We start from the raw sequence: 9,645 nt of genomic DNA, 5'->3' as shown, positions 1-9,645 counted from the left end.
GAAGTTTGATGTACCGAAATAACTCTAAGTCTAATATTGAACGATCAGGATTGAAAAAAAAAAAATTCGACCTACAGAATTGTCGAGATAGCGAGGTTCCACAAAGCGATTGTATTGAACTGCGGCAACGCGTTCCGGTTAGTACGGTGTACTCGACGTATTTCCAACCGCGGGCTGAGACGAATACGTGTTAAAAAACAACGACATCGTGCACGTGATATTTTGCGCTGACAAGGAACGCGATGTTTTTCATTCTCGCTCGTAATTATTTACACGCGTACAATGCGGTCGTCCATAGCGACCCGAGTGCTAGACCGATCGTTAACATTAGTAATGCGATTCGGACCAGAAACTTAACGCATCGCGTGTGTTCGCCGGAAAAACAATGGACGGAGTAATGACGAAAAATAAATAATAACATGCGAAAACGGCGTTGGGAAACAATAAAATATACGCGGCCCGACGTCCGTTGTTCCTCGAACGTCTCGGCTCGTACCCGTAGAAACACGCCCGCGCTGCACCAAGCTATTGAATTTCGGCCATAACAGGTAGACACGTTTTTTCGGGGGTGTGGATCTACGGTTAGCTTCCGGTACGTTTGGCCCTATCGCGTTATCCGGTGCTCCCATGGTTGTTTTTCGACAGTTGTATTCGTTTTCTGACAAAACGTCGTTTTTCCGCCCGCCCGTCCGTCCACCACTCGTCCGCCACCACACCGCGCCGACTGAGACGTTCCGGTCGTTTGCACCTGAATAATAAGGTCCTCTCGCCCAACAATCGAACGCAATAACGTTAAATGTAAATCACGTGAAAAACGTGCACCAGACCGTAAACGGGTTTTTTTCGTTGTTTTATTTTCGGATGTGCACGCAACAAACGCAATTGTTTTCCGAAGAAAAACGCAATTTTTGCACATGCACGCGGCGTTGCAAATACGCATTTAACGGCGTACCCACGTCCGGACGAGTGCGCGGTCGCGTTCGCTGCGTTCGCTTTTTTCGTCCAAACGAACGTTTCGAAGGCGGCCACGCGGATTATAGTTTTACATAATACACCGCGGTGTCGGTTGGAGTCGCCGAATTCGCGCTTTAGTCACGCGGATCAATCGGTAGTAACCGAATTGGTTCTCGTTTGAAAAAGGTGTTTTATTAGGTATAGCCGAATTAGTTCCCATTTGTGTACAGGTAAAATAGTGACAATTTTAATTTGTAACACTATTTAAAATAGACACAATTATTATATCGATAAGTTAAGAATATAGAAATATAATAGATAGATTACTAGAGACTAGTAAATTACTAGCGAATAGGAAAGAAATAACAAATACTTGGAAAATTGTATGACTGAGTATATTAATGAGAAGATTACGAGAATTGAATATTTAAAGAAAGTTAGCTTCAAATTTGCAAATAAGTGGTTTTAAATTGTATTTATTATATTTTATTATTTGTATTTCGTATACCTAAGTGATGACTAGTTGACTTCCAAATCAACGATTTAAAATTGTATATATTTTATCATTTTTTTTAAACACATATAAACGCACATTGTTAACCAAACCTAATTTAAAGTTTACAGTCCTAAGCCTGTAAAATTGAGAAGAAAAATGAGCGTAATTAAACGTGGGCCAATTTGACTATACCTAATAAAATATCTTTTTCAAACGGGAACCAATTCGGTTATACCCAATAAAATACCTTTTTCAGACGGGAACCAATTCGGCACATGAGGTTGGAGCTCGGAAACTTATTCGGTACCAGCCGGTCAATCGATCTTCCGTGGCCAATGTTAATGATTACGCGCTTCGATGTGTTGCGATGCGATCGTACGGCGAATCGGAAAATATGTCATCGTTTTTTACGAATCAAGTGGCACAGGATACACCCGAAATTCGAATACACCATCTCGTCACTGTACCGTGTCCCTGTACATTTATAAATAACAATAAATAATAAATTTAAAAAAACGTACGCGCACGGGACGTGTACGATGACGGTGTGCTCGTCAATATATTATCTACATTGTTCGGATATTTTTCTATTTATATTCCAATTAAAACGAGAAAAAAAAAAACTTCAAAGTAATACACGACTCGAAATTAATGTCGTCAAAGCATGTTCGGCTGACCCGTAAACACGTACGCCCCACATTTTTACTATTTATAATTGATGGTAGTCTGGTTACTATCGGATGACTAAATTGAATTTGGCAAACACATATGCGCACGATAACGAAACACGAGAAATAGTCGTTAATGAGTGTGTAAAACCAATTTTTGGATTTGATTTCAATAATAATTTATTATGATTACTGTAAAACACTAACTAACAATTATACTAGGTATGTATTAAATGATGCTCTTGAGAAATACATCGATTTAAAAACCATTTACAAAATAAGTACATACATCTTGGAATTGTATAATCTAATAATATCAATTCAAACGATCAATCACCAACGTACGTGCGTACTATTATGACTGATTAATTTTTACTGATGCCGGTTTATCGAACGTAGTATTAAATAATAAATTCGTGAATTTCAAAACTATTTACCTACACTTAACTCATACATAATAAATTTGTTTCATTGATTTATTAAAATTAAACAATTTCGAACGCGCATAACTGTAGTCAGAATTGGGGACAGAATTTGACATTTTGTATTCTTGTTTAAATATCAGCTCTGTTTTTAGGATTTTTGCGACTTAATTAACAAAGATAACTTGGTTTTCGAGAGATATAATTGTTGATTTTTTAGGCATAGGATTAGTACGGGATTAGTGTATTATTTTGATTTATGTAATAACTGATATACGTATTAATGGATGCATGTACATTTTACCGATTACTACCTTTTTAGACCTTTTTCCATGTAAATTCCACCGTTACGTTTTTTTTACTTAAAAAAATTCCACTGGTAATTTTTTTTTACCTGTAATAAAAGTAACATTATGTAGGTAAAATTTTAATTCAAATCCAATTTGATTAATTAAGATTACATAATTTATGTGGATATAGATTTATTATAATATATTTAGTGTATTTAGATAGGTACAATAATTTAAAATTTAAAATTTGGTTGGGTAAAGTTTAGATGCAGCTTTGATGAATTGCATAATGGTAATATTGTTTTCTTTGAAAGCCGAAATTATGGTGTTTAAATATTCTTGGCGTGATTTTAATTGTGAATTTCTAAGATTATTAGGTTCATTAATGCAGAAAAATAAGTGAATGATTGAATATCTAATTGAGCTTTTGTAAAGTGATGTATATTTGGATGTGTGTTTTCAAAGGGGTTTATGTGTTTTCAGGTAAAAAAAAAATTTTGGTGGAATTTGCATGTTATAAATCTAACTCTAAAATCGATTACCTGTAAATCGGTGGAATTCACAATCGCCCGTATTAATATTGAATAAATATTGATATAAATATTTTAAAAATATTGATTGAAATATTTTATAAATATTGATTGAAATATCATTTCAAACATTTCTATAAATTGCAACAATGTATTATAAATATTTGACAATGTAGGTTTGATTAAATAATTTTCGTTTTTATTAACAACTTTTATGATGTGACATCATATAGAAAAATATTCATATTTAATTAAAAATTACATAAAAAAACGGTTATTTTTAGTCATTTTAAACTTAAACTTTGTTTAGGTGTGTTTTTTGTGAATTTTATTTCCTACTAAAAAAAAAAAAACACATTTTAACCGAGATATATAGTACTTGTGTGAGAATTTTGAAGGTAGCTTTATTTTATTTTCATATTTATGTACACTTGAATATAATCCATCACCTTAATAGTTTTTGGTGTCCACGAAAACAGTTTGAATTTTTTTTTCACGTATATCGGAGTTCGAATGAACGGGTTCATTGTGAAGAATGCCATAAACGCATGCATCCAGTACTACCCGATTTCAATTTTTTTTGAATATTAACGGGTATTTATTACAATACGGAAAGGAAAAAACTTGAAGAATTTCTAAAAAACTATAGAGATAAAATGAAGTGAAATCTCATGATACAGTACATAATACAGTATATAGTAGGTGTGTAAAAAAAAAATGTAAAAAAACTAAAAAAAAAAAGAAGCAAAATATAAATATTGCGTCTCAAATCCATTAATATTAGGACCTTTCGACGTGCACGAATTGTTTGACCGGTATACGTATTGATTAAAATATATTCTAAGAAGTATAAGATATACATACGGAGAAAAAAAAAATAAAGAAGCTTTGGAGATTTGGGGAGAGGCAAAGTCATTCTTTTGTATTATTAACATGTAAACTTCTTCACCGTACAATATATTCACGTTCCCTTTTAGGAACAGATAAGCTTTTCCGTACATCGTCAATCATCGTTTATTATGTAGTCTTTCGCTATATGATACTCGCGCACACACGAATATCCCTTCGTGTCGTTAAAAAATTCACATGTGAGCACTATGTGCGTACGAGATCGTTCAAATTTAACGTTACGAACTTAATGGCACTTGGGTACGCATTAAAAATGCTCTGCGGATTCGAATGACCCTGTACATGATTTAATATGTACATCGTACATGCGTTTTTTTAAAGTTATATATATTATTATTATTATTTTTTTTTCCGTATTGAAATGTTTTCTTAATTCCTCGTCGTAATACTTATGGCTCCGGGTCGTTGAAAATTTCGTCAACTGTCCGATCTGTAAGCGTTACTTAACGTCAGAAACATAAATCGGCTTATGCAAAAACCTCTTGGAAACGTTAATACACCCGGACGGCGCGCAAAAAGCCGTGTCGTGTACACGTACATACAAAGGTACCGTTGCGGATAAGTCAAAATCTCTCGAGCGCCTTTTGTGTGCGTTTCATTATCGTTCTTTTGTTTTTGCATATATTTACGTATACGTTATATGTATACATATTTCTTTTCGCGCCACGCGAATTCTCGCCCGAAGACACCTAATTATACGCGGTACATTGCATAACCACGTGACGATTTGTACGCACGCGCCATACCGCGTACACGCAGAGACCCCCATATCAAATTCCGGGTCCTACACTAAATGTTTGTCCGGTCCTTTATAAAACTTTCAATTATTAAATTTACCATTAATTATAAAAAAAATCAAGACTCGTAAGCATTTTAACAATACTAACATCTTTATTTTTTACTAAAATATTATCTAAATGAAAAAAAGAATTATATTTTAATTTATATTTAATTTAATTTTTTTAAGTTAAAATTTTATTTTATGGGCTCTGAGATCAGCAAACCCAGTTATAATATCATCAAAATTTATTGTCGAAGTCAATTATTGTTGAATGTATTCTCCATAGATAATAGAGCAAACACGATAATTTCTAGATAATTAATGGTTAACCTTCATATCAAACTATTAAAATAACTAAATATACCTATATTTTATATATATTTCATAAAATGTTATTTTATAATATTATTTAATATAAAATAAGTATTTCTTTTAACATTTTAATAATTACAATTTATTTCAAGGGACTCACGGGCCATTGTACTTAAGGTCCAACAGTCCTCCTCTTGTGGAGCCCTGCGTACACGTGTATCTGTAATGTAGGGGTCGGCAATCTTTTGAACCACGCGGGCTATATTTTTTTTCAAATGTTTATCAAGGGCCACATTAAAAATTTTTTTTTTACATATGATATATACTAATAATTGTATTGATATTATATTTGATTATTTACATATAAATATGAGTGTAAAAAATACGGATGTTACTGGAAAAAATTGCTTTTAAGAAAAAATTTAATTTTTTGACAAATTAAATATAATGGCTTACCTTTGTTTTCGACGAAAAAGTATAAATCAACCCAAGAGTTATTAAAAAAAACGATGTTCATTACAAATTTTTCTTTTTTTAGTCACCATAATGTTTGGATTTACTTGTAAAATGAAACTATTACAAACGCAAATAGTCACACATATGGGCGTAATACTAATTGCTACAAACGCAAAGTAACTATGACCATAGATTAAATATATTAGATACATATGTATTAAATACATAGATTAAATATATTTAAAATTTTAATTTTTAAATATATATAAGTATTTATATTTAATTTATTCTATGACTGAGTAGTGCAGCCGTCTTTATCTTCTACTCCGATTAGATAATAATAACAATTTCATAGATTAAACTGACTATATAGCTACATAGAATAAACATTAACTATTAACGATTAGATTAGATTTTATTTGTAAGGAGAAAAGAATTGAATAGTATTGAAAATTGTATGAAAAATTTTATTGAACAAAAATAAAACACAAAAATTTACCAACCTTTGTGCGGGCCATAAAAAATTGCTTCGCGGGTCGCGGATTGCCGACCCCTGCTGTAATGTATGCGTACGCGGAACATGGTGTATACGTTTCTTTCGTACGCATATTACCGTCTGCGCGCGCTAAAATATACATTCGAACCCGTTGTTTTCGATTGTTCAAGGCATTTCGAGTTCAATGGTTTTACATCAAACCCACGAGTTCCACAATATAAACGTGTTTGCTGAAGATAAACAACGCGCGTACATAATCGTTCGTGTTAAAATGTACGTAGAAGCCGATTATTAGTAACGCGCAGACCCGGCTCAAATGTTTATTTACACCTAGACGAATTTAAATGTTGCCATCTCTTACATGTAAATACTACATCGAATATTATTTTAACATAAATATTACTAAAATAGAATTAATTCTGAGTTGATTATTTTTAATTATGTAAAGTTAACAATTTATTAGATTAATACATTTGTAGACAAGTAAACCACTCTAACTTAAATAAAATGAAACAGTTTTTTGAGTCTTATTTTTTACTACACACGATTTGATATGAGTAGGTACTAGTAAATGTATGTAATATTCTTTTTAAAATTATCTATACTTCGAAAATGTTAAATAACTTGGGAATGCGGATACTTGATTCAATCGCGTTGTTGCAACAAAATGTCAAGGAACGGATCAGTCCGTGTATACAATAGAACATTATAAATCATTCGGATTGATGAAACACCAATTTTTCTTACGAAACCATTAACGTCGAGTTACTTGACACGAAACAACAGGCAACGATAAATACATATTTTACTTAGAATATATTTTTTTTCACGGTAGGTATTATTTAAATATAAAACTAAGGATTCATATGAATTTGCATGTTTTTTTTAAGCAGTTCAAAAAATAGCTAGGTAAGCTACAAGTTTGAATTATAGATGAGTCAGTTGATTAGAGATAAAAAATTTTATTTAGTGTATTTTGTTAAATTTTGACATGTACTGCATATTTCTGTATTTTACGACTTTTTATTGCATGCATACGATTTTTTAAATACATAATATGTGATATTTTATTTGTTAATTAAAATAACGTATTAATAATTATATTTATAGTCCCTGTAATTTGACGATGTCGTTTTCATATCTTATCTGAAACCTAACGGGACAGTTAGTAATCGGTTATTGAGTAGGTTTTCGTGAATCATACATTAATCATATTTGTTCCTTTGTGTTTGTCGCAATCCGAATGTGCGTGATTCTCATTCAATTAAATTTATTTATACAATATAATGCCGAAAATCAGTGCAATTACGTCTAGTAGTCTAAACAAATTTGTAGCCAAATATAAACATATTTTTTTTAAAGATCACTTAGTTTTGTTAGTTTAGTTTTTTGCATATTTTTTTATTTTTTAGGGCATATTCCTACAAAATAAGAACATATTTCTTAGGTTTTTAGAACCTAAAAACCTGGTTCCTAATTATGACTATTATTCATTGACACATTTCACCATAGTCCAAACATGTTCCTAATAAGTGGGATCTACTATGTTTAGTTTTCTAACTAAAAAGGTGCGCCTTGTGCATACTCATCATATTCGTATACCTGTGAAGCTTCATTATTGTTTAATATATTCGCTTCACGAATAAAACGATTAAAATATTGTTGTGTTGTATGTAGGTGGTTACCCGACCGATTGGCTTAAAGCAGCTGTGTAATCATTGGTTCGAACCAGGTCACCGGAAATTTTGCTTTATGGGCAAGACCATACCATCCTAAGAAAAGAAACCTATAACATAAAGCTAAATGTTCCGACATGAGTCACAAACGATTCTTCACATACAGTACTACATATATGGGTATCGGGCTGAAATCTTCTGAAAAAAAAAAAAAAAATTAATTTAAAATTTCGAAACTTAGCACTAATTAAAATTAAACGTATTGATTTTTTCTGAAAAATAACTAATGCTTTTCAGGAAATGAAAAACAATAATATGGGTACCGGCAATAATCTTTGTGTTTATGTTCCAGCTAAAGTGTTGAATTTTGTTATTTTATAAAATAACTAGGTAGTTCATGAATTACATACGAATGTTAGTTAAAATATGAAATAATACATGAAAGTTGTACTTTAACTAGTTATTTCATAGAATATCTAGTTATTCTATATAATATCAGTTTCACATACGTTAAAAAGTAAAATAAAATAGATTAAAATTTAAAATATATATTAAAATATTTTCTTTTACTGAATTATGAATTAATTATAGTCATATTATTTATTTATTTGTACATGTAAGGCTATTATGGCATTTAGAGTTGCACAATACCTCTTTTTTTCTACAAACACATCGCGTTGTGTCACATTTTTTGGTACAAATGCACTTAAAAAAAACTTGACCAGTTCCCAGTGACTTCAATATCCTGGTTTGCTCTCTCTATGCTGCCCTGAAATTGGCTATGTTGTGGTTTGCCATGGATAATAGTTAATTCGGACCACATCTCTTAAAGAATTTACAATTTCATTACAAAATTCTCGGCCGTTATCCGATTACAGTACTGAGGGAGCACCAAATAAATATTTTACATTTCAAAGATCTTAAAATACAAAATGTGGTCAGATGGTCCTGATAAACCAAAACAAATTTATACCCTGCGTCGGACTGAGATTGAAAATCAATTAAATCAATTTAGCAACGGCTGTTAAAATCTTCAAACTCCATTGGTTTTACAATATCTTTTCTTTGACTTTTTTTTTTTGCTGGCAAGGTATACACAAATCTAAGTATTGCTTAACATCAGATTGAGTAATATTTTTATAACGTTTATTTATTTCATATAACATGCGATCTCTACCCCCTTATCTAATAAAAATATGAATTTCATGTAAATAATCAAATATTTCTTCAATCATAACATATAATTTAGCATTTTCATTTTGATTACTTACGGGTAGTATTAGTTTTTCAATGCCGTTTATTTTTACAATATCGTTATGTTTTACTAATCAATAGTCACGAGAAGATTCCTTTTTTATTTTAATTTTTTTCACGTCTATCATAAAACTTGTGTATTTCTCTTTTGTTAAAATAGCACTAGGTATTTGGTTTTAATAAACGATTTTCAACACTAATATAAAACTTTTTTTTCATTAAATCAAATTCATTCATTGTGAACAATATAGTTAATACTTAAAATAATAGTGTAGAGACACACGAATCAATAGCAAACACGTGTGACTGTATAACTATTACTAAACTTTAGACCTATATAATACATGTACCAAATACCAACAACGAAAATCTTATAATAACACGATGAACGTACAATGCGG

The sequence above is a fragment of the Sipha flava genome, unplaced genomic scaffold (assembly GCF_003268045.1).
Source record: "Sipha flava isolate LNK unplaced genomic scaffold, YSA_version1 76_pilon_pilon, whole genome shotgun sequence".
NCBI classification, from domain to species: Eukaryota; Metazoa; Arthropoda; class Insecta; order Hemiptera; family Aphididae; genus Sipha; species Sipha flava.
Note: the sequence above shows the minus strand (reverse complement) of the source record.